At 48.5% G+C, this 25,333-nt stretch overlaps 1 protein-coding gene across 1 annotated transcript in view; it reads right to left on the bottom strand.

The window, feature by feature from the left end:
* The window catches only part of LOC134353548 (GTPase HRas), a 47,843-nt gene extending 22,745 nt beyond the window's left edge, over nt 1-25,098 (bottom strand). Inside the window, exon 1 of the mRNA XM_063061562.1 lies at nt 24,867-25,098. The gene's annotated coding sequence lies outside the window, so the exon portion shown is untranslated. The remainder of the gene's footprint in view (nt 1-24,866) is intronic.
* Nucleotides 25,099-25,333: the final 235 nt, after the last annotated feature.

The following is a 25,333-nucleotide window of genomic DNA, read 5'->3' as shown; positions in this document are numbered from 1 at the left end:
TAACCCCACCGGTGAGGATACCCTTGACGGTAACCTCACCGGCGGCGAGGATACCCTCGACAGTAACCTCACCGGCGGCGAGGATACCCTCGACAGTAACCTCACCGGCGGCGAGGATACCCCCGACAGTAACCTCACCGGCGGCGAGGATACCCTCGACAGTAACCTCACCGGCGGCGAGGATACCCACACTCGACGGTAACCTCACCGGCGAGGATACCCTCGGCGGTAACCTCACCGGCGGCGAGGATACCCACCCTCGACGGTAACCTCACCGGCGGCGAGGATACCCTCGACAGTAACCTCACCGGCGGCGAGGATACCCACCCTCGACGGTAACCTCACCGGCGGCGAGGATACCCACCCTCGACGGTAACCTCACCGGCGAGGATACCCTCGACAGTAACCTCACCGGCGGCGAGGATACCCACCCTCGACGGTAACCTCACCGGCGGCGAGGATACCCACCCTCGACGGTAACCTCACCGGCGGCGAGGATACCCACCCTCGACGGTAACCTCACCGGCGAGGATACCCTCGACGGTAACCTCACCGGCGGCGAGTGTACCCTCGACGGTAAGCTCACCGGCGGCGAGGATACCCTCGACAGTAACCTCACCGGCGGCGAGGATACCCTCGACAGTAACCTCACCGGCGGCGAGGATACCCTCGACAGTAACCTCACCGGCGGCGAGGATACCCTCGACAGTAACCTCACCGGCGGCGAGGATACCCTCGACAGTAACCTCACTGGCGGCGAGGATACCCACCCTCGACGGTAACCTCACCGGTGAGGATACCCTCGATAGTAACCTCACCGGCGGCGAGGATACCCTCGAAAGACGATGCCTCAAGAAAGTGACATCTTTGAGGCATCAGCAGGACATGTCCTCTTCTCATTGCTACCATCAAGGTGATGATACAGGAGACAGAAGACACACACAATGCTTCTTCCCCTCTGTCACTAGATATCTGATTGGACAATGAACCCATTATTATTGAGGTAAAAAATACCTCACTATTTTTTCTCTCTTTTTGCATGACTTATTTTTTATATATATATACTTGTTGCAATGTATAGTTTAAAAAATTATGTATTGCACTGTACAGCTACCACAAAATAAATTTCACAACGTACACCAGTGATATTAAAACTGATTCTGGGCGTTACACAACAACTTACTGCGGCGGATAAATTGTGAAAATGGTTTATTAGAATCCCGTGTATGGAGATACAATGAAAAGCTTGTCATACAGATCAGAATGTCGAGGTAGAACAAGGGAAAACAATAACAGAGTGCATATCAGGTGTTACAGTTACAGAGAGTGCAGTACAGGCAGACAATAAGGTACAAGGCCATAATGAGCTCGAGAGTCCATCTTACCCATACTGCACTTTCTCTGTAGCTTTAACACTTCATTCTGTTACTACTTTACCTTATTCTACTTCAATGCACTATGGGAACATTTAATGGTCACATCAGTGGGGTAGAAGTTGTCCTTCAGCCTGGTGGGATGTGCTTTCAGGCTCTTGTATCGTCTGCCCAGTGGGAGAGGGGAGAAGAGAGAATGTCTGGGGGGGCTCTTTTTTTTATGTCGGCTGATTTACTGAGGCAGTGAGACATGTAGACAAGAGTCCATGGAGGGGAGGCTGGCTCCTGTGATGTGCTGAGCTGTGTCCACAACTCTCCGCAGTTTCTTGCGATCACGGGTAGAGCAGTTGCTGTACAAAGCCGTGAAGAGCCGGATAGGATGGCTTCTGTGGTGCATCGATAAAAGTTGGTAAAGAGTCCATGGGACAGAGGGATGGAAGCTGCCCTCGAGTCTTGTGGTATGTGCTTTTAGGATTTTGTAACTCCTACCCGTTGGGTGGGTGGTACTAACATTATGCTAGCTGCTTTACCACGACAGCTCAATCAGAATGGAGGTGGTTAGAGGAACAGGGGGACACGGGGACAGCACAGTTAGGTGGCTTTGAGGTCGGAGATTTGTCTGCCTGTGACATCATCCATAACCCAATACAGTGCTTCAACAGGCGGGTTAAACCGGGTGACAGTAGCTGGTGGGTCTCACAGCCCGTGAGATAGGAACACACCTGTCCTTGCATGTGAAGGCAGCTCTGGCTGACTGCGTGGAGATCAACAGAGAGAGCCAACGGCTAGGAAAGTGGTTCTGCAACACTCTGTGGAGAGCCAGGGGCACGACGAGACACAGACGTAGTCACAGTCATCCACTGCAACCAAGGAAGACCCCTGCCTGTGATGCTTGTTTGTCCCACTGGACCTAGATGTCTGAGGTTGAGAATGGAACTGCCCCAGTACAACCGTTTTTCCACTTTAAAAACTCTCCTGCAGAGGCTTCCTGTCATTGTCGGACATGACAAGCAACACCAAGATACAGTGAAAAGCTCGTCATACCAACTAATTCATTACACAGTGCACTGAGGTAGAAGGAAAATAACAAGAATGCAGAATAAAGCATTACTGTTACAAAGAAAGCGCAATGAAGGTATAAATTAAGGTGGAAGGTCCTAACGAGGTAGATTGTGAGGTCAAGAGTCTTTTTATCATAATAGGGAACTGTTCAGTAATCTTGTAACATTGGATAGAAACTGTCCTTGTGCTTGGTGGTATGTGATTTCAGGATTTGTATCTTCTGCCTGATGAGCGTGAATACCCAGGGTGGGTGGGATCTTTAATTATCCCCCTATGCACCATCAATCTACAGGCCATGACACTCAGGGACTCGGGCTGTAGCATCATTTTAAAGTTCACTGCTAACGTCTATGTGCCTTGTGCTGTATACGACTGGAGAGTCTACTCCGCCATTCCATCACAGCCGATTTATTATCCAATTGAATCCATTCTCTTGCCTTCTCCCTGTAACCTTTGATGTCTTGACTAATCAAGAACTTATCAACCTCCAGTTTAAATACACTCAGTGACTTGGCCTCCACAGCTGTCTGTAGCAATGAATTCCACATATTCACCACCCTCTGGCTAAAGAAACTCCTTCACATCTCTGTTCTAAAAGAACGCCCCTCTATTCTGAGCCTGTGCCCTCTGGTCCTAGACTTCCCCACTATTTAAGCCATCTAAACCTTTCATCTCTACATCATTGGGGCGGGGGGGGGGGGTCTGCGATGGAGTCCAGAGATCCACTCCTTCAATCCCAGATGAAGCCAAATACCCAAACTTTCCATCCCATCTAATGAGCAACCTCCAACCTAGTTCCTCAAATCAGACATGAGATTCTGCAGAGGCTGGTAACCTTGATAAGCATACAAAAAAACTGCTGGAGGAACTCGGCATGTCAGGCAGCGTCGATGGAGGGAAATGTCTCAGGTCAAGACCAAGACTCAGGTCGAGTCGAGTCTGAATGAAGGGCCGTGGCCCCAAATATCAACTGTTTATTGCCCTCCGTAAATGCTGCCTGACCTGCAAAGTTCCTCAAGGTAGATTATCAAAGCGTATCTATCATACGCAACCTTGAGATTCATTTTCTTACAGATACCTACAGGAAAACAAAGAAATACAACAGAACCCTTGAAAAACCACACACAAGGACCGACAAACATCCAGTGTGCAAAAGAGAACAAGTTGTGCAAATAATAATTCAAAAAAGGAAACAAATAGCACACAGAAGAACCATAAAGTCCCTGAAAGTGAGTCTACAGTTATGGAGTCCATTCGGCACTGAGGCGAGTGAAGCCTGATGGCTGCCGGACAACGACTGCTCCAGAACGTGGGACCGAGTGAACCCCGACAAGAGCCTGATGGCTGCCAAACAACAACTCCAGAACGTGGGACCGAGTGAACCCCGACAAGAGCCTGATGGCTGCAGGACAGCAACTCCAGAACGTGGGACTGAGTGAACCCCGACAAGAGCCTGATGGCTGCCGGACAGCAACTCCAGAACGTGGGACCGAGTGAACCCCGACAAGAGCCTGATGGCTGCCAAACAACAACTCCAGAACGTGGGACCGAGTGAACCCCGACAAGAGCCTGATGGCTGCCAAACAACAACTCCAGAACGTGGGACCGAGTGAACCCCGACAAGAGCCTGATGGCTGCCAAACAACAACTCCAGAACGTGGGACCGAGTGAACCCCGACAAGAGCCTGATGGCTGCCAAACAACAACTCCAGAACGTGGGACCGAGTGAACCCCGACAAGAGCCTGATGGCTGCAGGACAGCAACTCCAGAACGTGGGACCGAGTGAACCCCGACAAGAGCCTGATGGCTGCCGGACAGCAACTCCAGAACGTGGGACCGAGTGAACCCCGACAAGAGCCTGATGGCTGCCAAACAACAACTCCAGAACGTGGGACCGAGTGAACCCCGACAAGAGCCTGATGGCTGCAGGACAGCAACTCCAGAACATGGGACCGAGTGAACCCCGACAAGAGCCTGATGGCTGCCGGACAGCAACTCCAGAACGTGGGACCGAGTGAACCCCGACAAGAGCCTGATGGCTGCCGGACAACGACTGCTCCAGAACGTGGGACCGAGTGAACCCCGACAAGAGCCTGATGGCTGCCAAACAACAACTCCTGAACGTGGGACCGAGTGAACCCCGACAAGAGCCTGATGGCTGCCGGACAACAACTCCTGAACGTGGGACCGAGTGAACCCCGACAAGAGCCTGATGGCTGCCGGACAACGACTGCTCCAGAACGTGGGACCAAGTGAACCCCGACAAGAGCCTGATGGCTGCCGGACAACAACTCCTGAACGTGGGACCGAGTGAACCCCGACAAGAGCCTGATGGCTGCCAAACAACAACTCCAGAACGTGGGACCGAGTGAACCCCGACAAGAGCCTGATGGCTGCCAAACAACAACTCCAGAACGTGGGACCGAGTGAACCCCGACAAGAGCCTGATGGCTGCCGGACAGCAACTCCAGAACGTGGGACCGAGTGAACCCCGACAAGAGCCTGATGGCTGCCAAACAACAACTCCAGAACGTGGGACCGAGTGAACCCCGACAAGAGCCTGATGGCTGCAGGACAGCAACTCCAGAACGTGGGACCGAGTGAACCCCGACAAGAGCCTGATGGCTGCCGGACAGCAACTCCAGAACGTGGGACCGAGTGAACCCCGACAAGAGCCTGATGGCTGCCGGACAACGACTGCTCCAGAACGTGGGACCGAGTGAACCCCGACAAGAGCCTGATGGCTGCCAAACAACAACTCCTGAACGTGGGACCGAGTGAACCCCGACAAGAGCCTGATGGCTGCCGGACAACAACTCCTGAACGTGGGACCGAGTGAACCCCGACAAGAGCCTGATGGCTGCCGGACAACGACTGCTCCAGAACGTGGGACCAAGTGAACCCCGACAAGAGCCTGATGGCTGCCGGACAACAACTCCTGAACGTGGGACCGAGGGAACCCCAACAAGAGCCTGATGACTGTAGGGCAACAATTGCTCCAGAACCCGGTGGCGTGAGACCAAGTGAACCCCGACAAGAGCCTGATGTCTGCAGAACAACAAAACAACTGCTCCTGAACCTGGTGGCGTGAGACTGAGACTCCCGCACCTCCTGCTGATGAGAGGGAGACGGGTCAAACACAGGGAGATGGCACGGGCTCAGGGGGGGGGTCATCAGTGGCACGGAGTAGTGGTGCTGAACATTGGCTCATTTTCTGCCCCCTGGCCTTGATGCATTAATTTGGGTTGAAGTCCAGCCCCGGAAATGGTCAACCTCGGTCTGCAAGGTGTCATTCCAGCATTTCCAAGAGTTAAGTTTGCCAAATCCTTCAGGAGACTGTAAAGTCTCTAGTTCATTTAGACGGTCCAAAAGTACATTTCTTAAATGAAAATTATAGCCGCACGTTGCAGCAATCGTTGTTCAGACGTACAATATCCAGTAGCTTTGTGAGCTGCCCATGAAATATTGTCCCTTATTGTCAGCGCCATTTTGTGTGTGCTCCTCAGATCACTGGCGTGAAGTGGGCCTGGTTGCCAATCTAAACCCCATAAAATGTGATCCCCAGAAACAGGAGCGGGTTTTCAAATGTTAAAGATTAGCTTTATTTGTCACATGTTCATCAAGACATAGTGAAATGCATCATTTGTGTCAACAACCAAAAGTCTGGGGGCAGCCCGCAAGTATTGGCATACTTCTGGCATGTCCATAATTTACTAATCCTAACCCATATGTTACACTAACCGCTGGACTGCTGTACCATCCCAGCAGGAAACTAGTCGTCCAATACTCCAGGCACAGGACTACCTACTATAGAAACAGTTGTACTATGTTGTGTTAGAAAGCTCTGTACAGGACAAACAGGGAAACTACATTTGTACACATAGATAACCCTGCCTCGAGGCTACCTCCTCACTACATTACCCAACCACAGGTAACAGCATCTTCCTCTGGCATGGCCCAAAACGGTGAGAACATTAACCTCACATCCCATCCCCTATGCTTTCCTCCATTCACCTTAAAATTATGTCCCCTCATATTGACCATTTCTGCCCCGGGAAAAGTCTCTGGCTGTCCACTCAACCTGTGCCACGTATCTAGTATACTTGTCAAGTCACCTCCCATCCTCTGTCACACCAGAGAGAAAAGCCTGAGCTCGCTCAACCTATCCTCATAAAACATGCTCTCTAATCCAGGCAGCGTCCCTGGTAAATCTTCTCTAGTATATGACCTGAGGAAAGAGAATTTTTATTCTGTCTGTACCCCTCAGTTTTACCAACTTCCATCAGGAATCCCCCAGTAACTTTCCCACCACTGATGTTAGGCCCACCAGCCTGCAGCTCCCTGCTACAAAAAGCAGTGGATATGGCCCAGTCCATAACAGGTCAAGCCCCCCACCACTGAGCGCATCTACACAGAGCGCTGTCGCAGGAAAGCAGCATTCAAGGTCCCCCGCTCCCCAGGCCATGCTCTCTTCTCACTGCTGCCATCAGGAACGTGGTCCAGGAGCCTCAGGACCCACACCTCCAGGTTCAGAACCTCTCAACAATCGGGCTCTTGAATCAATGGAGAACTTGAGTTGCTGAACTGGATTCCACAAACTATGGACCCACTTTCAAGGTCTCTACAACTAATGTTCTCAATATTATTTATTTTGTATTTGCACATTGGTCGTTTGTCAGACTTAGAGTAGCCTTTCATTGATTCTATTGTATTTCTTTGTACTGTATATAGTGAATGCCCATAAGAGAACGAATTGCAGGGTTGTATTTGGTGATACATATGTATTTTGATAATAAATTTACTTTGAACTTTGTGCTTACTCCCTTCGTAAATAAAGGCACATCCCTGATTTTCGTCACCTTATAGAACCATATAACAATTACAGCACGGAAACAGGCCATCTCGCCGAACTCTTACTCTCACCTAGTCCCACCGACCTGCACTCAGCCCATAACCCTCCATTCCTTTCCTGTCCATATAGCTTATGTGGCCGAGCTTTCAGCGTACAGGATACTGAACTTGGAATCTCCCAATCAAAACCAGGTTCATCATCACTGACACGTTGTGAAATTTGTTGTTTTGTGGCAGCAGTACAGTGCAATACATGAAAAATATATAAATTATAATAAGAATGTATTAAAAAATATTGTTCATGGTCCATTCAGAAATCTGATAGTGGAATGGAAGAAGCTGCTTCGGAAACATTCAGCGCACCTCTTCAGGCTCCTGTAACTCCTCCCTGATGGTAGCAAGGAGAAGAGAAGGTGTCCTGGGTGATTGTGGGGGACATTGAGCTGTAGTCAATACACAGCACCCTACTGCAGTTGTCCAGCCGATCGAAGGCTGACTGGGGAGCCATTGTGGAGATAGTCAAATTGTGGTGGGTCCAGGTCCTTGCTTAGGCAGGAGTTGATTCTAACCATGACCAACCTCTCAAAGTACTTCATCACAGTAGGTGTGAGTGCAACTGGTTGACAATCATTGAGGCAGCTCAACCAGTCTTTGGCACGGGTGTGACTATTGCCCTTTTGAAACAGGTGGGAACCTCTGACTGCAGCAGAGATTGAAAATATCTTTGAACACTTCTTCCAGTTGGCTCTCTGTGCCCCGCCTCTCCCCTCCTCTAAGCAGCTCCCAGGCGCTGCCTAACAACCCCCCATTCCACATGGTACTGTTTGATATCAATTAAGTGAGATGGAACTGCAGAGAGGAGTGGCTGAAACACCATTTCGCCAACCTGTCCTTCCTCAGTCACAATGCGTGAATCCCAGACCAGGATCTGTCCTGTTACCCCGGCAGCAAGCCCAGCACATCCAACAAGTTCAAAAGCCAGGAAGCTATGTTGCCTTTCATATAAAACTCTAGTTCGGCCACATCTGGAGTAATGCATACAGTTCTGGTCACCCCATTATCGGAAGGATTTAGAAACATAGAAAATAGGTGCAGGAGTAGGCCATTCGGCCCTTCGAGCCTGCACCACCATTTATTATGATCATGGCTGATCATCCAACTCAGAACCCCACCCCAGCCTTCCCTCCATACCCCCTGAGCCCCGTAGCCACAAGGGCCATATCTAACTCCCTCTTAAATATAGCCAATGAACTGGCCTCAACTGTTTCCTGTGGCAGAGAATTCCACAGATTCACCACTCTCTGTGTGAAGAAGTTTTTCCTAATCTCGGTCCTAAAAGGCTTTCCCTCTATCCTCAAACTGTGGCCCCTCGTTCTGGACTTCCCCAACATCGGGAACAATCTTCCTGCATCTAGCCTGTCCAATCCCTTTAGGATTTTATACGTTTCAATCAGATCCCCCCTCAATCTTCTAAATTCCAACGAGTACAAGCCCAGTTCATCCAGTCTTTCTTCATATGAAAGTCCTGCCATTCCAGGAATCAATCTGGTGAACCTTCTTTGTACTCCCTCTATGGCAAGGATGTCTTTCCTCAGAGTAGGGGACCAAAACTGCACACAATACTCCAGGTGTGGTCTCACCAAGGCCTTGTACAACTGCAGTAGCACCTCCCTGCTCCTGTACTCGAATCCTCTCGCTATAAATGCCAGCATACCATTCGCCTTTTTCACCGCCTGCTGTACCTGCATGCCCACTTTCAATGACTGGTGTATAATGACACCCAGGTCTCGTTGCACCTCCCCTTTTCCTAATCGGCCACCATTCAGATAATAATCTGTTTTCCTATTTTTGCCACCAAAGTGGATAACTTCACATTTATCCACATTAAATTGCATCTGCCATGAATTTGCCCACTCACCCAACCTATCCAAGTCACCCTGCATCCTCTTAGCATCCTCCTCACAGCTAACACTGCCACCCAGCTTCCTGTCATCCACAAACTTGGAGATGCTGCATTCAATTCCCTCATCCAAGTCATTAATATATATTGTAAACAACTGGGGTCCCAGCACTGAGCCTTGCGGTACCCCACTAGTCACCGCCTGCCATTCTGAAAAGGTCCCGTTTATTCCCACTCTTTGCTTCCTGTCTGCTAACCAATTCTCCACCCACACCAATACCTTACCCCCAATACCGTGTGCTTTAAGTTTGCACACTAATCTCCTGTGTGGGACCTTGTCAAAAGCCTTTTGAAAATCCAAATATACCACATCCACTGGTTCTCCCCTATCCACTCTACTAGTTACATCCTCAAAAAATTCTACGAGATTCGTCAGACATGATTTTCCTTTCACAAATCCATGCTGACTTTGTCCGATCATTTCACCGCTTTCCAAATGTGCTGTTATCACATCCTTGATAACTGACTCCAGCAGTTTCCCCACCACCGACGTTAGGCTAACCGGTCTATAATTCCCCGGTTTCTCTCTCCCTCCTTTTTTAAAAAGTGGGGTTACATTAGCCACCCTCCAATCCTCAGGAACTAGTCCAGAATCTAACGAGTTTTGAAAGATTATCACTAATGCATCCACTATTTCTTGGGCTACTTCCTTAAGCACTCTAGGATGCAGACCATCTGGCCCTGGGGATTTATCTGCCTTCAATCTCTTCAATTTACCTAACACCACTTCCCTACTAACATGTATTTCGCTCAGTTCCTCCATCTCACTGGACCCTCTGTCCCCTACTATTTCTGCAAGATTATTTATGTCCTCCTTAGTGAAGACAGAACCAAAGTAATTATTCAATTGGTCTGCCATGTCCTTGCTCCCCATAATCAATTCACCTGTTTCTGTCTGCAGGGGACCTACATTTGTCTTTACCAGTCTTCTCCTTTTTACATATCTATAAAAGCTTTTACAGTCCGTTTTTATGTTCCCTGCCAGTTTTCTCTCATAATCTTTTTTCCCCTTCCTAATTAAGCCCTTTGTCCTCCTCTGCTGAACTCTGAATTTCTCCCAGTCCTCAGGTGAGCCACTTTCTCTGGCTAATTTGTATGCTTCTTCTTTGGAATTGATACTATCCCTAATTTCTCTTGTCAGCCACAGGTGCACTACCTTCCTTGATTTATTCTTTTGCCAAACTGGGATGAACAATTGTTGTAGTTCATCCATGCAACCTTTAAATGCTTGCCATTGCATATCCACCATCAATCCTTTAAGTGTCATTTGCCAGTCTATCTTAGCTAATTCACGTCTCATACCTTCAAAGTTACCCCTCTTTAAGTTCAGAACCTTTGTTTCTGAATTAACTATGTCACTCTCCATCTTAATGAAGAATTCCACCATATTATGGTCACTCTTACCTAAGGGGCCTCTCACGACAAGATTGCTAATTAACCCTTCCTCATTGCTCAAAACCCAGTCTAGAATAGCCTGCTCGCTAGTTGGTTCCTCGACATGTTGGTTCAAAAAACCATCCCGCATACATTCCAAGAAATCCTCTTCCTCAGCACCTTTACCAATTTGGTTCACCCAATCTACATGTAGATTGAAGTCACCCATTATAACTGTTGTTCCTTTATCGCACACATTTCTAATTTCCTGTTTAATACCATCTCCGACCTCACTACTACTGTTAGGTGGCCTGTACACAACTCCCACCAGCGTCTTCTGCCCCTTAGTGTTACGCAGCTCTACCCATATCGAAGAAGGAGTCTGAGAGTCTGAGTGGGAGTGCCGAAAAAGAGATTTCTGAAATTTTCGTTATTTTTTTTTCTCCAACGGCTTTCTGAGAGGCGGGACTGCGCAGGCGTGTGACGTCGGGCAGTGCAGCGCGGCAGATTTAAAAGGGCAGACATCCTGCTTCGGATTTGATTCGAAGAAGGAGTCTGAGAGTCTGAGTGGGAGTGCCGAAAAAGAGATTTTTGAAATTTTCGTTATTTTTTTTTCTCCAACGGCTTTCTGAGAGGCGGGACTGCGCAGGCGTGTGACGTCGGGCAGTGCAGCGCGGCAGATTTAAAAGGGCAGACATCCTGCTTCGGATTTGATTCGAAGGAGTCTGAGAGTCTGAGTGGGAGTGCCGAAAAAGAGATTTTTGAAATTTTCGTTATTTTTTTTTCTCCAACGGCTTTCTGAGAGGCGGGACTGCGCAGGCGTGTGACGTCGGGCAGTGCAGCGCGGCAGATTTAAAAGGGCAGACATCCTGCTTCGGATTTGATTCGAAGAAGGAGTCTGAGAGTCTGAGTGGGAGTGCCGAAAAAGAGATTTTTGAAATTTTCGTTATTTTTTTTTCTCCAACGGCTTTCTGAGAGGCGGGACTGCGCAGGCGTGTGACGTCGGGCAGTGCAGCGCGGCAGATTTAAAAGGGCAGACATCCTGCTTCGGATTTGATTCGAAGAAGGAGTCTGAGAGTCTGAGTGGGAGTGCCGAAAAAGAGATTTTTGAAATTTTCGTTATTTTTTTTTCTCCAACGGCTTTCTGAGAGGCGGGACTGCGCAGGCGTGTGACGTCGGGCAGTGCAGCGCGGCAGATTTAAAAGGGCAGACATCCTGCTTCGGATTTGATTCGAAGAAGGAGTCTGAGAGTCTGAGTGGGAGTGCCGAAAAAGAGATTTTTGAAATTTTCGTTATTTTTTTTTCTCCAACGGCTTTCTGAGAGGCGGGACTGCGCAGGCGTGTGATGTCGGGCAGTGCAGCGCGGCAGATTTAAAAGGGCAGACATCCTGCTTCGGATTTGATTCGAAGAAGGAGTCTGAGAGTCTGAGTGGGAGTGCCGAAAAAGAGATTTTTGAAATTTTCGTTATTTTTTTTTTCTCCAACGGCTTTCTGAGAGGCGGGACTGCGCAGGCGTGTGACGTCGGGCAGTGCAGCGCGGCAGATTTAAAAGGGCAGACATCCTGCTTCGGATTTGATTCGAAGAAGGAGTCTGAGAGTCTGAGTGGGAGTGCCGAAAAAGAGATTTTTGAAATTTTCGTTATTTTTTTTTCTCCAACGGCTTTCTGAGAGGCGGGACTGCGCAGGCGTGTGACGTAGGGCAGTGCAGCGCGGCAGATTTAAAGGGAACAGAGCCTCATAGAGCGGGCAGCGTAGTTTGCGGGCGGCGGAGTGAGCCGGGAGCAGAGTGAAGACTTAAGGGCTTCGGCTCACCGGGCTTAGGCGGAAGCGGGTGAGGCGAGGAAGGTTTGACATTCATTTTCTGTTGCTATTTGAGGAGAGGGGCATTATGACTGTGAGGGCAGTTTGCTGTTCTCGGTGTCGGATGTGGGAGGCCCTGGAGTCTCCAAGCCTCCCGGACGTCTACATCTGCGCCAAGTGCATCGAGATGCAGCTCCTAAGGGACCGCGTTACGGAACTGGAGCTGCAGCTCGATGACCTTCGTCTGGTCAGGGAGAGTGAGGAGGTGATAGAGAGGAGTGGAAGGCAGGTGGTCACGCCGGGGCCACGGGAGGCAGACAAGTGGGTCACGGTTAGGAGGGGGAAGGGGAAAAGGAAGGTGATGGGGAGTACCCCGGCGGCTGTGCCCCTTAACAACAGGTACTCCTGTTTGAGTACTGTTGGGGGGGACAGCTTACCCGGGGGAAGCGACAGTGGCCCTGCCTCCGGCACAGAGTCTGGCCCTGTAGCTCAGAAGGGTAGGGCAAGGAAGAGGAGGGCAGTTGTGATAGGGGACTCGATAGTAAGGGGGTCAGATAGGCGATTCTGTGGACGCAGTCCAGAGACTCGGATGGTAGTTTGCCTCCCTGGTGCCAGGGTCCGGGATATTTCTGATCGTGTCCAAGATATCCTGAAGTGGGAGGGTGAAGAGCCAGAGGTCCTGGTACATATAGGTACCAATGACATAGGTAGGAAAAGGGATGAGGTCCTGAAAGAAGAATATAGGGAGCTAGGAAGGGAGTTGAGAAAAAGGACCGCAAAGGTAGTAATCTCGGGATTACTGCCTGTGCCACGCGACAGTGAGAGTAGGAATGCGATGAGGTGGAGGATAAATGCGTGGCTGAGGGATTGGAGCAGGGGGCAGGGATTCAAGTTTTTGGATCATTGGGACCTCTTTTGGCTCAGGTGTGACCTGTACAAAAAGGACGGGTTACACTTAAATCCTCGGGGGACCAATATCCTGGCAGGGAGATTAGCGGGGGCTACTGAGGTGACTTTAAACTAGAATAGTTGGGGGGTGGGAATCAAATTAAAGCGGCTAGGTGTGAGGAGGTTAGTTCACAACAGAGGGATGGGAACCAGTGCAGAGAGACAGAGGGGTGTAAAGTGAGCGTAGAAGCAAAAAGTACAAAGGGGAAAAGTAAAAGTGGCAGGCCGACAAATCCAGGGCAAGCATTAAAAAGGGCTAAGAGAGTTGTAAAAGAGTGCCTGAAGGCTTTATGTGTCAATGCAAGGAGCATTCGTAATAAGGTGGATGAATTGAAAGTGCAGATTGTTATTAATGATTATGATATAGTTGGGATCACAGAGACATGGCTCCAGGGTGACCAGGGATGGGAGCTCAACGTTCAGGGATATTCAATATTCAGGAGGGATAGACACGAAGGAAGGGGAGGTGGGGTGGCGTTGCTGGTTAAAAAAGAGATTAACGCAATAGAAAGGAAGGACATAAGCCGGGAAGATGTGGAATCGATATGGGTAGAGCTGCGTAACACTAAGGGGCAGAAGACGCTGGTGGGAGTTGTGTACAGGCCACCTAACAGTAGTAGTGAGGTCGGAGATGGTATTAAACAGGAAATTAGAAATGTGTGCAATAAAGGAACAGCAGTTATAATGGGTGACTTCAATCTACATGTAGACTGGGTGAACCAAATTGGTAAAGGTGCTGAGGAAGAGGATTTCTTGGAATGTATGCGGGATGGTTTTTTGAACCAACATGTCGAGGAACCGACTAGAGAGCAGGCTATTCTGGACTGGGTTTTGAGCAATGAGGAAGGGTTAATTAGCGATCTTGTCGTGAGAGGCCCCTTGGGTAAGAGTGACCATAATATGGTGGAATTCTTCATTAACATGGAGAGTGACGTAGTTAATTCAGAAACAAAGGTTCTGAACTTAAAGAGGGGTAACTTTGAAGGTATGAGACATGAATTAGCTAAGATAGACTGGCAAATGACACTTCAAGGATTGACGGTGGATATGCAATGGCAGGCATTTAAAGGTTGCATGGATGAACTACAACAATTGTTCATCCCAGTTTGGCAAAAGAATAAATCAAGGAAGGTAGTGCACCCGTGGCTGACAAGAGAAATTAGGGATAGTATCAATTCCAAAGAAGTAGCATACAAATTAGCCAGAGAAAGTGGCTCACCTGAGGACTGGGAGAAATTCAGAGTTCAGCAGAGGAGGACAAAGGGCTTAATTAGGAAGGGGAAAAAAGATTATGAGAGAAAACTGGCAGAGAACATAAAAACGGACTGTAAAAGCTTTTATAGATATGTAAAAAGGAAAAGACTGATAAAGACAAATGTAGGTCCCCTGCAAACAGAAACAGGTGAATTGATTATGGGGAGCAAGGACATGGCAGACCAATTGAATAATTACTTTGGTTCTGTCTTCACTAAGGAGGACATAAATAATCTTCCAGAAATAGTAAGGGACAGAGGGTCCAGTGAGATGGAGGAACTGAGCGAAATACATGTTAGTAGGGAAGTGGTGTTAGGTAAATTGAAGGGATTGAAGGCAGATAAATCCCCAGGGCCAGATGGTCTGCATCCCAGAGTGCTTAAGGAAGTGGCCCAAGAAATAGTGGATGCATTAGTGATAATTTTTCAAAACTCGTTAGATTCTGGACTAGTTCCTGAGGATTGGAGGGTGGCTAATGTAACCCCACTTTTTAAAAAAGGAGGGAGAGAGAAACCGGGGAATTATAGGCCGGTTAGCCTAACGTCGGTGGTGGGGAAACTGCTGGAGTCAGTTATCAAGGATGTGATAACAGCACATTTGGAAAGCGGTGAAATGATCGGACAAAGTCAGCATGGATTTGTGAAAGGAAAATCATGTCTGACGAATCTCATAGAATTTTTTGAGGATGTAACTAGTAGAGTGGATAGGGGAGAACCAGTGGATGTGGTATATTTGGATTTTCAAAAGGCTTTTGACAAGGTCCCACATAGGAGATTAGTGTGCAAACTTAAAGCACACGGTATTGGGGGTAAGGTATTGGTGTGGGTGGAGAATTGGTTAGCAGACAGGAAGCAAAGAGTGGGAATAAACGGGACCTTTTCAGAATGGCAGGCGGTGACTAGTGGGGTACCGCAAGGCTCAGTGCTGGGACCCCAGTTGTTTACAATATATATTAATGACTTGGATGAGGGAATTAAATGCAGCATCTCCAAGTTTGCGGATGACACGAAGCTGGGTGGCAGTGTTAGCAGTGAGGAGGATGCTAAGAGGATGCAGGGTGACTTGGATAGGTTGGGTGAGTGGGCAAACTCATGGCAGATGCAATTTAATGTGGATAAATGTGAAGTTATCCACTTTGGTGGCAAAAATAGGAAAACAGATTATTATCTGAATGGTGGCCGATTAGGAAAAGGGGAGGTGCAACGAGACCTGGGTGTCATTATACACCAGTCATTGAAAGTGGGCATGCAGGTACAGCAGGCGGTGAAAAAGGCGAACGGTATGCTGGCATTTATAGCGAGAGGATTCGAGTACAGGAGCAGGGAGGTACTACTGCAGTTGTACAAGGCCTTGGTGAGACCACACCTGGAGTATTGTGTGCAGTTTTGGTCCCCTAATCTGAGGAAAGACATCTTTGCCATAGAGGGAGTACAAAGAAGGTTCACCAGATTGATTCCTGGGATGGCAGGTCTTTCATATGAAGAAAGACTGGATGAACTGGGCTTGTACTCGTTGGAATTTAGAAGATTGAGGGGGGATCTGATTGAAACGTATAAGATCCTAAAGGGATTGGACAGGCTAGATGCAGGAAGATTGTTCCCGATGTTGGGGAGGTCTAGAACGAGGGGTCACAGTTTGAGGATAGAGGGGAAGCCTTTTAGGACCGAGGTTAGGAAAAACTTCTTCACACAGAGAGTGGTGAATCTGTGGAATTCTCTGCCACAGCAAACTGTTGAGGCCAGTTCATTAGCTATGTTTAAAAGGAAGTTAGATATGGCCCTTGTGGCTACAGGGGTCAGGGGGTATGGAGGGAAGGCTGGGTTCTGAGTTGGATGATCAGCCATGATCATAATAAATGGCGGTGCAGGCTCGAAGGGCCGAATGGCCTACTCCTGCACCTATTTTCTATGTTTCTATGTTTCTATATCGATTCCACATCTTCCCGGCTTATGTCCTTCCTTTCTATTGCGTTAATCCCTTCTTTAACCAGCAACGCCACCCCACCTCCCCTTCCTTCATGTCTATCCCTCCTGAATATTGAATATCCCTGAATGTTGAGCTCCCATCCCTGGTCACCCTGGAGCCATGTCTCTGTGATCCCAACTATATCATAATCATTAATAACAATCTGCACTTTCAATTCATCCACCTTATTACGAATGCTCCTTGCATTGACACACAAAGCCTTCAGGCGCTCTTTTACAGCTCTCTTAGCCCTTATACAATTATGTTGAAAAGTGGCCCTTTTTAATGCTTGCCCTGGATTTGTCGGCCTGCCACTTTTACTTTTCTCCTTAGTACTTTTTGCTTCCACCCTCACTTTACACCCCTCTGTCTCTCTGCACTGGTTCCCATCCCCCTGTTGTGAACTAACCTCCTCACGCCTAGCCTCTTTAATTTGATTCCCACCCCCCAACCATTCTAATTTAAAGTCATCTCAGTAGCCCCCGCTAATCTCCCTGCCAGGATATTGGTCCCCCTAGGATTCAAGTGTAACCCGTCCTTTTTGTACAGGTCACGCCTGTGCCAAAAGAGGTCCCAATGATCCAAAAACTTGAATCCCTTCCCCCTGCTCCAATCTCTTAGCCACGCATTTATCCTCCACCTCATCACATTCCTACTCTCACTGTCACGTGGCACAGGCAGTAATCCCGAGATTACTACCTTTGCGGTCCTTTTTCTCAACTCCCTTCCTAGCTCCCTATATTCTCCTTTCAGGACCTCATCCCTTTTCCTACCTCGGCTTTGGAAAGCGTGCAGAACAGGTTCACCAGGATGGACAGCATGAGCTATAAGGAGAGGTTTGACTAATTCGTGTTGTTTTTTCTGGAGTGGTGAAGGTAAAAGGGAGATCTCACAGAGGTTTATAAGATTATGAGAGGCATAGATAGAGGAGACAGACAGTATCTTTTCCCAGGGTTGAAATGTCTAATACCAGAGGGCAGGCATTTAAGGTGGGGGGGGGGGGAGTTCAAAGGAGATGTGAGAGGCAAGCGTGGTGGGTGTCTGGAATGCACTGCCTGAGATGGTGGTAGATGCAGAAAGATGAGACGTGTAGATAGGCAGATGAATGGGAGAGAAATGGAAGGATATGGACATTGTGTAGACAGAAGAGATTAGTTTAGCTGGCATTTGATTACTAATTTAATTGGTTTGGAAGAACATTGTGGGCCAAAGGGCATGTTCCTGTGTTGTACTGTTCGATGTTCAGTCACTTTCCTGTAATACAAGATGGGCTAATGGACAGTGGTCTTGCTAGCAACACAGGCACACATCAATCACACCCAGGCCAGGCCTCAACTCTGACAGCTGTCAATCAACACAGACACCCATCAATAATACCCTAGCCAGGTCCAAACAGATACAACTGTCAATCAATACAAAGACATAATCACACACAGGCAGGGTCCCAACCACTAACAGCCAGAGACACACACAGAGGGCAGACGCCACCATTGGCAGCTGTCAGTCAACACTGACACCACCTAATCACAACCAGGCCAGGCTCAAACACTGAAAACTGTCAAGCATAGAATCAGAGCTCTACAGCACAGAATCAATCCCATCGGCCCACATAGTCTATGCTGAACTGTAATTCTGCATAATCTCATTGATCCACACACCCCTGCCCACGTACCTATCCAGCTTACTCCAAACGTTATATTCTTTGCCAATATCACCAACATTATCCTGGATTGGTGGTGATGGGGGGGGGAGGGAAGAAGAGAAATGTTTTCAATCTGAGAACATCTCAAGAGTGGTGAGTGACAAACTATCCACTGAAACCGCAACATCATCAGAAACCCAGGCAGAAGATGGGGCTTGTCAGCTGTGGTCAGCAGTTCATCTCAGAGAAGGAGACTCTGATCTCAAACCTCCGCTGCCTTGTAGCTACACCCACGCATGGGGCAGGCTTCAGGAATAAACCCCGAGGAAAGATCCGGAGCTGGAGCCCCTAAGGCCCTACATTGAGCTCAATGCTGACTGGTAACTCATGTGAGGCCGCTAGTGCCAAGTGGTATCAGTCTTCACCATTCCTTTGGGTTTATCAGTGCATAGAGAGTGGAGCCTGCCCTGCCTTGTGTATCCACCTCGAAGTAGACAGCTGGGAAGCAATATCCAGTCAATCCTGACCAACGGAGGCTTCTCCATCAGCAACAATACAACTGTGAGTGAGGCAGCTCATCCACCCGGGCAGGCTACCAGTGCAACTCATTCACCCAACACGGACTCTACCTGACTGGCTGAGCTCTCCCAGCAGTTTGATCAGAGTGATACAGCACAGAAACAGGCCCTTTGGCCCAACTGGTCAATACTGACCACATCATTCTCTCTACTAGCCCCACTTGTCCACATTTGTCCCATAACCCTCCTAGCCCCTCCCTTCCATGTACCTACCCACATGCCTCTCAAAAGGTGCAATTGAACCCACCTCCACCACTTCCTCTGGCAGCTCACTCCAGGTACTCACTACCCCTGTGTAAAAGTTCCCTCTCGGGTCTCCTTAATCTCTCCCCTCTTATCTTTTATCTATTCCCTCTAGTTTTAAACTGTCCAACCCTGGAGAAAACACTGACTGTCCATCTTATCCATAGCCGGCACGATTTTATAAACTTCTATAAGGTCACCCCTCACTCCCCTGTACTCCAGAGAATATGATCCAGTGGTCAACCTCTCCCTATAACTCAGGCCCTCTCGTGTAGACAGCATCCTCAAAGCTCAACTTCACCCTTTCCATCTTGACAAAGTCTTTCTGGTAACAGGGTGACCACAACTGTACACAATACTCCATTTGCAGCCTCACCAACTTCAACATAACGTCCCAACTCTGAAACTCGATGCCCTGACTGATGCTGGCCAGCATGCTAAACATCATCTTCACCAGCCTGTCTACTCACACGGCCACTTACAGTGAACTGTGCACTTGCACTCCCAGCTCCCTCTGTTCCAAACACTCATCAGTGAGCTGACATTCACTGTAGAGGCCCCCCCTTGGTTTGACTGTATCATCTCACAGTTTTAACCCATTTACCATTCCTCTGCCCATCTCCCTAACTGATCCAAGATGTCACTGTAATCTGCTTCACTACCAACAAGACAGTAATATATTATGGAAACAGTTGGGTTTAAGCGGAGCAGCTATTGAGAATGGGCCAGTGTTAGAGTGGGGAGTTGAGGCTCATCAAGGCTTCGGCGAGCAGAGGAGTAGGCAGTTTTTTCTTGCTATTTATTCTTTCTTAATGCACATTAAGAACAATGGGGATGCCAAGCAGGATAGTCGAATGCTCCTCTTGCAGGATGTGGGAAAGTGGTGAGACCTCCAGTGATATGACAACTTCAAAGTGCGTCCAACTGCAGCTTCTAACACTCCGCGTTAAGGAGTTGGAGCTGAACTGGCTGATCTGAGAGGCTGAAGGGGTGATAGATAGGATTTATAAAGCGGTGGTTACACCCAAGGTGCAGGACACAGGAAACTGGGTGACAGTCAGGAAGGGAGAAGCAGGTAGGCAGATAGTGCAGAGTACCCCTGTGGCCATTCCCCTCAAAAACACTTTGGACACTATTGGGGGTGGGGGGGTGGAGATGACCTAACAGAAAGCCACAGCATCTCTGGCACTGAGTCCGGCTCGCTGGCTCAGAGGGGAAGGGGGAAGAGGTGACCTGTTGTGATGGGGGATTTGTTAGTTAAACAGAAAGGAGGCACTGAGGACAAGAACAAGAATTCCAGATAGTACATTGCCTCCCTGGTGCTAAGGTCAGGGGCAGCTCGGATTGGGTCCACAGAATTCTTAAGCGGGAGGGTGGGCAGCCAGGGGTTGTGGTCCACGTACGTACCAGTGACATGGGTAGGTGGGGTAATGAGGTCCTGCAGAATGAGTTCAGGAGGTTAGCTGACAGGGATCTCCAGGGTTGTGATCTCAGGATTGCTATCTGTGCTACGTGCTAGTGAGGCCAGAAACAGGAAGATCATACAGTTCAACACATGACTGAGGAGCTGGTAGAGGAGGGAGGGCTTCAGATTTTTGTATTATTGGGCCCTCTTCCAGGGAAGGTAGGAATCTCTACAGAAGGGACAGCTTGCACCCCAACTGTAAGGGAATTACCATCCTTGCAGCAGATGGGCTCAGGGCTTGGATCAGCACATGGAATTACGACATCGTAGACAGTAGTGAGACTTGTTGCAGGAGGAGCAGGACTGGCAGCTCAGTGTTCCAGAGTGCTCAGTGCTCCGGACTGGCAGCTCAGTGTTCCAGAGTGCTCAGTGCTCCGGACTGGCAGCTCAGTGTTCCAGAATGCTCAGTGCTCCAGACTGGCAGCTCAGTGTTCGGGGTGCTGTTGTTCTAGGCATTACAGAGTGGGAGGGATGAGAGGAGGAGGGGGAGGTGTTACTAATCGGGGAAAATGTCACAGCAGTGCCCAGTCATGACAGACTGCAGTGCTCGTTTAGTGAAGCTTCATGAGTAGAACTGAGGAATAAGAAAGGTATGACCACGTTAATAGGATTATATTATAGACTACCCAAAAGTCTGTGGGATTTTAAGGAACAAATTTGCAGAGCAATTGCAGACTGTTGCAAGAAACGCAAGGCTGTGATGGTAGGTGATTTTAACTATCTACATATTGAATGCGACTCCCATGTGGGCAAAGGACTGGATGGAAAGAGTTTGTGAATTTTTTTCTGTAAAGTTCCCTTAATCAAACTCCCAACTAGAGAGAGTGCAATACCAGATCTCCTACTAGGCAATGAGAGGGCAGGTGACAGAAATATATGCAGGGGAACACTTTGCATCTAGTAATCGTAATGCCATTAGCTTCAAGATAATTATGGAAAAGGATGGGTCTGTTCCTCGGGTTGAGATTCTAAATTAGAGAAAGACCAATTTTGATGGTATCAGAATAGATCTGGCAAGTTTGGATTGGGACAGATTGTTGTCTGGATAAGGTGTAAGTGGGTCGCCTTCAAAAGTGAAATTTTGAGAGTCCAAAGTTTGTAAGTTCCCGTCAGAATAAAACGCATGGATACCAGATTTAGGGAACCTTGATTTTCAAGAGATATTGCAGCACTGGGCAGAAAAAGATGGCGGTGTATAGAAGGTATAGGCAGGCAGAAACCAATGAGAAGCATAAGGAATGGAAGAGAACACTTGAGGGAACCAGCAGGACTAGAAGACACGAGGCTGCTTTAACAGACCAGCTTAAGGAGAATCCTAAGAGCTTCTGCAGACATATAAAGATCAAAAGGATAGCAAAGGGCAAAATTGGTCTTCTGGAAGATCAGAATGATCTCTGGAAGAGCCAACAGAGATGGGGAAGATCTTAAATGGATTTTTGCTCGCCTTTCCTTGGGAACCAGACGCTGTCTTTAGCAGTGAAGCAAAGGAGCGGGACGGTCATGGGCCCTATACAGATAGCAGAGGAGGAGGTGTTTGCTGCATTGAGGCAAATTAGGGTGGGCAAATTCCCAGGTCTGACAAGGTGTCCCCTCGAACCCTGTGAGAGACAAGTGCAGAAACTGCAGGGATATTTAAATCACCCCTAGCAACAGGTGAGGTGCCGGAAGATTTGAGGATAACCAATGTTGTTCCACTGTTTAAGAAACGCTGTAAGGATAAGCCAAGAAATTATAAGTCAGTGAGCCTGACATAAATGTCTTTTCAAATATTTACAGGGATTGATTAGGATAGTCAACGTGGCTTTGTGCATGGTTGGTTGCATCTAACCAATCTTGTACAGTTTTTTGAATAAGTTACCAGAAGAGTTGAAGGTAAGGCAGTGGATGTTGTTTATATGGACTTTAGCAAGGCCTTTGACAAGATCCCGCATGGGATATGAGTCAAGAAAAGTCAGTCACTTGGCACTCAAGGTGAGCTAGTAAACTGGGTCAGACATTGGCTTTGAGGGAGAAGCCAGAGAGTGTTAGCAGATGCATCTCTGACTGGAGGCCTGTGGCTAGTGGAGTTCCGCAGGGATCGGTGCTGGGTCCATTGTTGTTTGTCATCTATATCAACGAGCTGGATGAAGATGTGGTTAACTGGATCATCAAATTTGCAGATGACACCAAAACCGGGGGTATAGGAGACAGCGAGGAAGTTTGCAGCAGGATCTGGACCAGCTGAAAAAATGGGCGGAAAAACAGCAGCTGGCATTTAATGCAGACAAGTGTGAGGTAGCACAGAGTGATCTGGTAATACAGATCCATTACTCTTTGAAAATGGCATCACAGGTAGACAGGGTCGTAAAGAAAACTTTTGGAACACTGGCCTTCATACATCAATACACTGAGTGCAGGAGTTGGGGTGTTATGTTGAAATTGTATAAGACGATGGCAAGGCCTAATCTGGAGTATCGTGTGCAGTTTTGGTCACCTACCTACAGGAAAAATGTAAATAAGATTGAAAGAGTGCAAAGAAAATTTACAAAGACGTTGCTAGGACTTCAGGACCTGAGTTATAGGGGGAGGACAAATAGATTTGGGTTTTGTTCCCTAGAATGTAGAAGGTTGAGAAGAGATTTGATAGAGGTATACAAATTTATGAGTGGTACAGGTGGGTAGATGCAAGGCGGCTTGTTTCACTGAAATTGCTTGAGACTAGAACTAAAGGTCATAGGTTAAGGGTGAAAGATGAAATGTTTAAGTGAAACATGAGAGGGAACATGTTCACTCGGAGGGCGTGGAAGGAGCTGTCTGAGCATTTGGTAGATGTGGGTTTCAGAGACCGGCATATTAATATCTAAGAGAAATTCCGACAGGTACATGGATGGGAGGGTAGGGTATGGTGTAGGTTGATGGGATTAGGCAGACTAATGGGCCTGCATTAACTAGATAGGCTGAACGGCCTACCTTGCTCTAGTGTTCAATGACTAACACCCCTCATCTCCAAGGAATAGAGATTCAGCATGGTCATCGCCTTCCTATAAACACAGGCCCTCTTGTCTAGGCAGCATCTTCATAAATCTGGTACACACGGAATTCTGCGGATGCTAGAAACACACAGAATGCTGGCGGAACTCAGCGGGTCAGGCAGCATCTACGGAGATGAATTCGGACTGAGACTCTTCATCAGGACCCGATCGTTTCTGCACCCCCTCCAGATTGCCGATGTCGTCCTTTAACAGGATGCCCAAGTGCGGTCTCACCAACGACCTGTATAACCCGAAGCCCCCTCGTTGCAGTTAACCCAGGGGTGTCGGTGCTCGAGAGATGCTCCCAAACTGGAGTTGGGAGGGCAGTGGGAAGGGCGCTCCCTCCTCCCTCCACCCCAGGCACGCTCACTTCCCACGGGGGGAGTCAATTGGGAGACGCCGGTCTCTCTTGTACCGTCCAAGCGGGAGCGGCGGGCGGGCTCCCCACCTCGCCCCCGCAGCCCGGTGTCCCGCCGACTCTCCGGCGTGACAGGTCGCCCCCGCCCCGGCCCGGCCCTGCTTTCCGATCGCGCTCCCCCGCTCCGAATTAAAACTGAACCCATTCGCTTCTCGGGTCAGGAAGCCGGAAGATTCCACCACTGCCGTTCACAGACAGCCTTTTCCAGATTGTGTGTGTGAGTGTGTATCTGTGTATGTATCTGTATCTGTATGTATGTGTGTGTGTGTATCTGTATGTATGTGTGTGTGTGTATCTGTATGTGTGTGTGTATGTATCTGTATGTGTGTGTGTATGTATCTGTATGTATGTGTGTGTGTATCTGTATGTATGTGTGTGTGTATGTATCTGTATGTATGTGTGTGTGTGTATCTGTATGTGTGTGTATGTATCTGTATGTGTGTGTGTATGTATCTGTATGTATGTGTGTGTGTATGTATCTGTATGTATGTGTGTGTATGTATGTGTATGTATCTGTATCTATGTGTGTGTGTATGTGTGTGTATGTATCTGGTTTTTTTTCCAGCATCTGCAGAATCTCCTGTGCTTCTAACTCCCCACTTTATAACCCGTTCCCCAAATATTCAATTTATAAACCAGGCCGCGGCTCCCTGCCATTTAAAGCAACAGCAATTTAAAAACAAACATCTTTGAAACTTTTTCCGAAAGCTGAATATCTCTTCATTGAAGGCCATTTCTAAACATCACCTGCCGTGCAACAGATAACGCACGTTAACTGCAAATTTTATTGTAAATTCACTCTACCCAGCAAACGGATTTGCATGCATTGCACAATGTGCATGTTTGCAAAGAGCGTGTAGGGAAATAGAAGGTTTTATTTTCCAGCAAGCCGGGGCGTCACCCGGTGCTGCCTTGACTTACCAGAGGAAAAGCCGCAGTCAGAAGCAGATCGAGAAATTACACATAGCAATGTTGGGCAGAGCCGGGCGTGCGGATTCCGACTGAACGCAGCAGCAGCAGCAGGATCTGAGCATGAACGACCATCAATGCAATTGCAATGCCATGCAACGCCTTGTTGCTGCAGCCGGCCACCACGCTGACAACCCGCTGCAACGCCAGTCAACCGCGCCGCGCAACTCCGACTCCGACGCCGCCGCCGCCGCCGCCGCCGCCGCCGCCGAGACAATGTGAAGTTAGTCTGAGAGGAGAGCGGAGCCAAGCCCCGCCCACCGCCCGGCCGCAACCGAACCTGCTCGCTCCGTCTCATTGGTTCGACCGCCCCGCAGGAGCCCCACCTCCCGGCGCCCACGCCCGGCTTCTCATTGGTCATCTTCCCTTTCCATCAACCGTTAAACCATTCGGGCGGGAATAAAAATTGTAGCATCATT

Source organism: Mobula hypostoma, chromosome 11, assembly GCF_963921235.1.
Source record: "Mobula hypostoma chromosome 11, sMobHyp1.1, whole genome shotgun sequence".
NCBI lineage: Eukaryota > Metazoa > Chordata > Chondrichthyes > Myliobatiformes > Myliobatidae > Mobula > Mobula hypostoma.
This window is presented reverse-complemented; position numbering and strand designations above follow the sequence as displayed.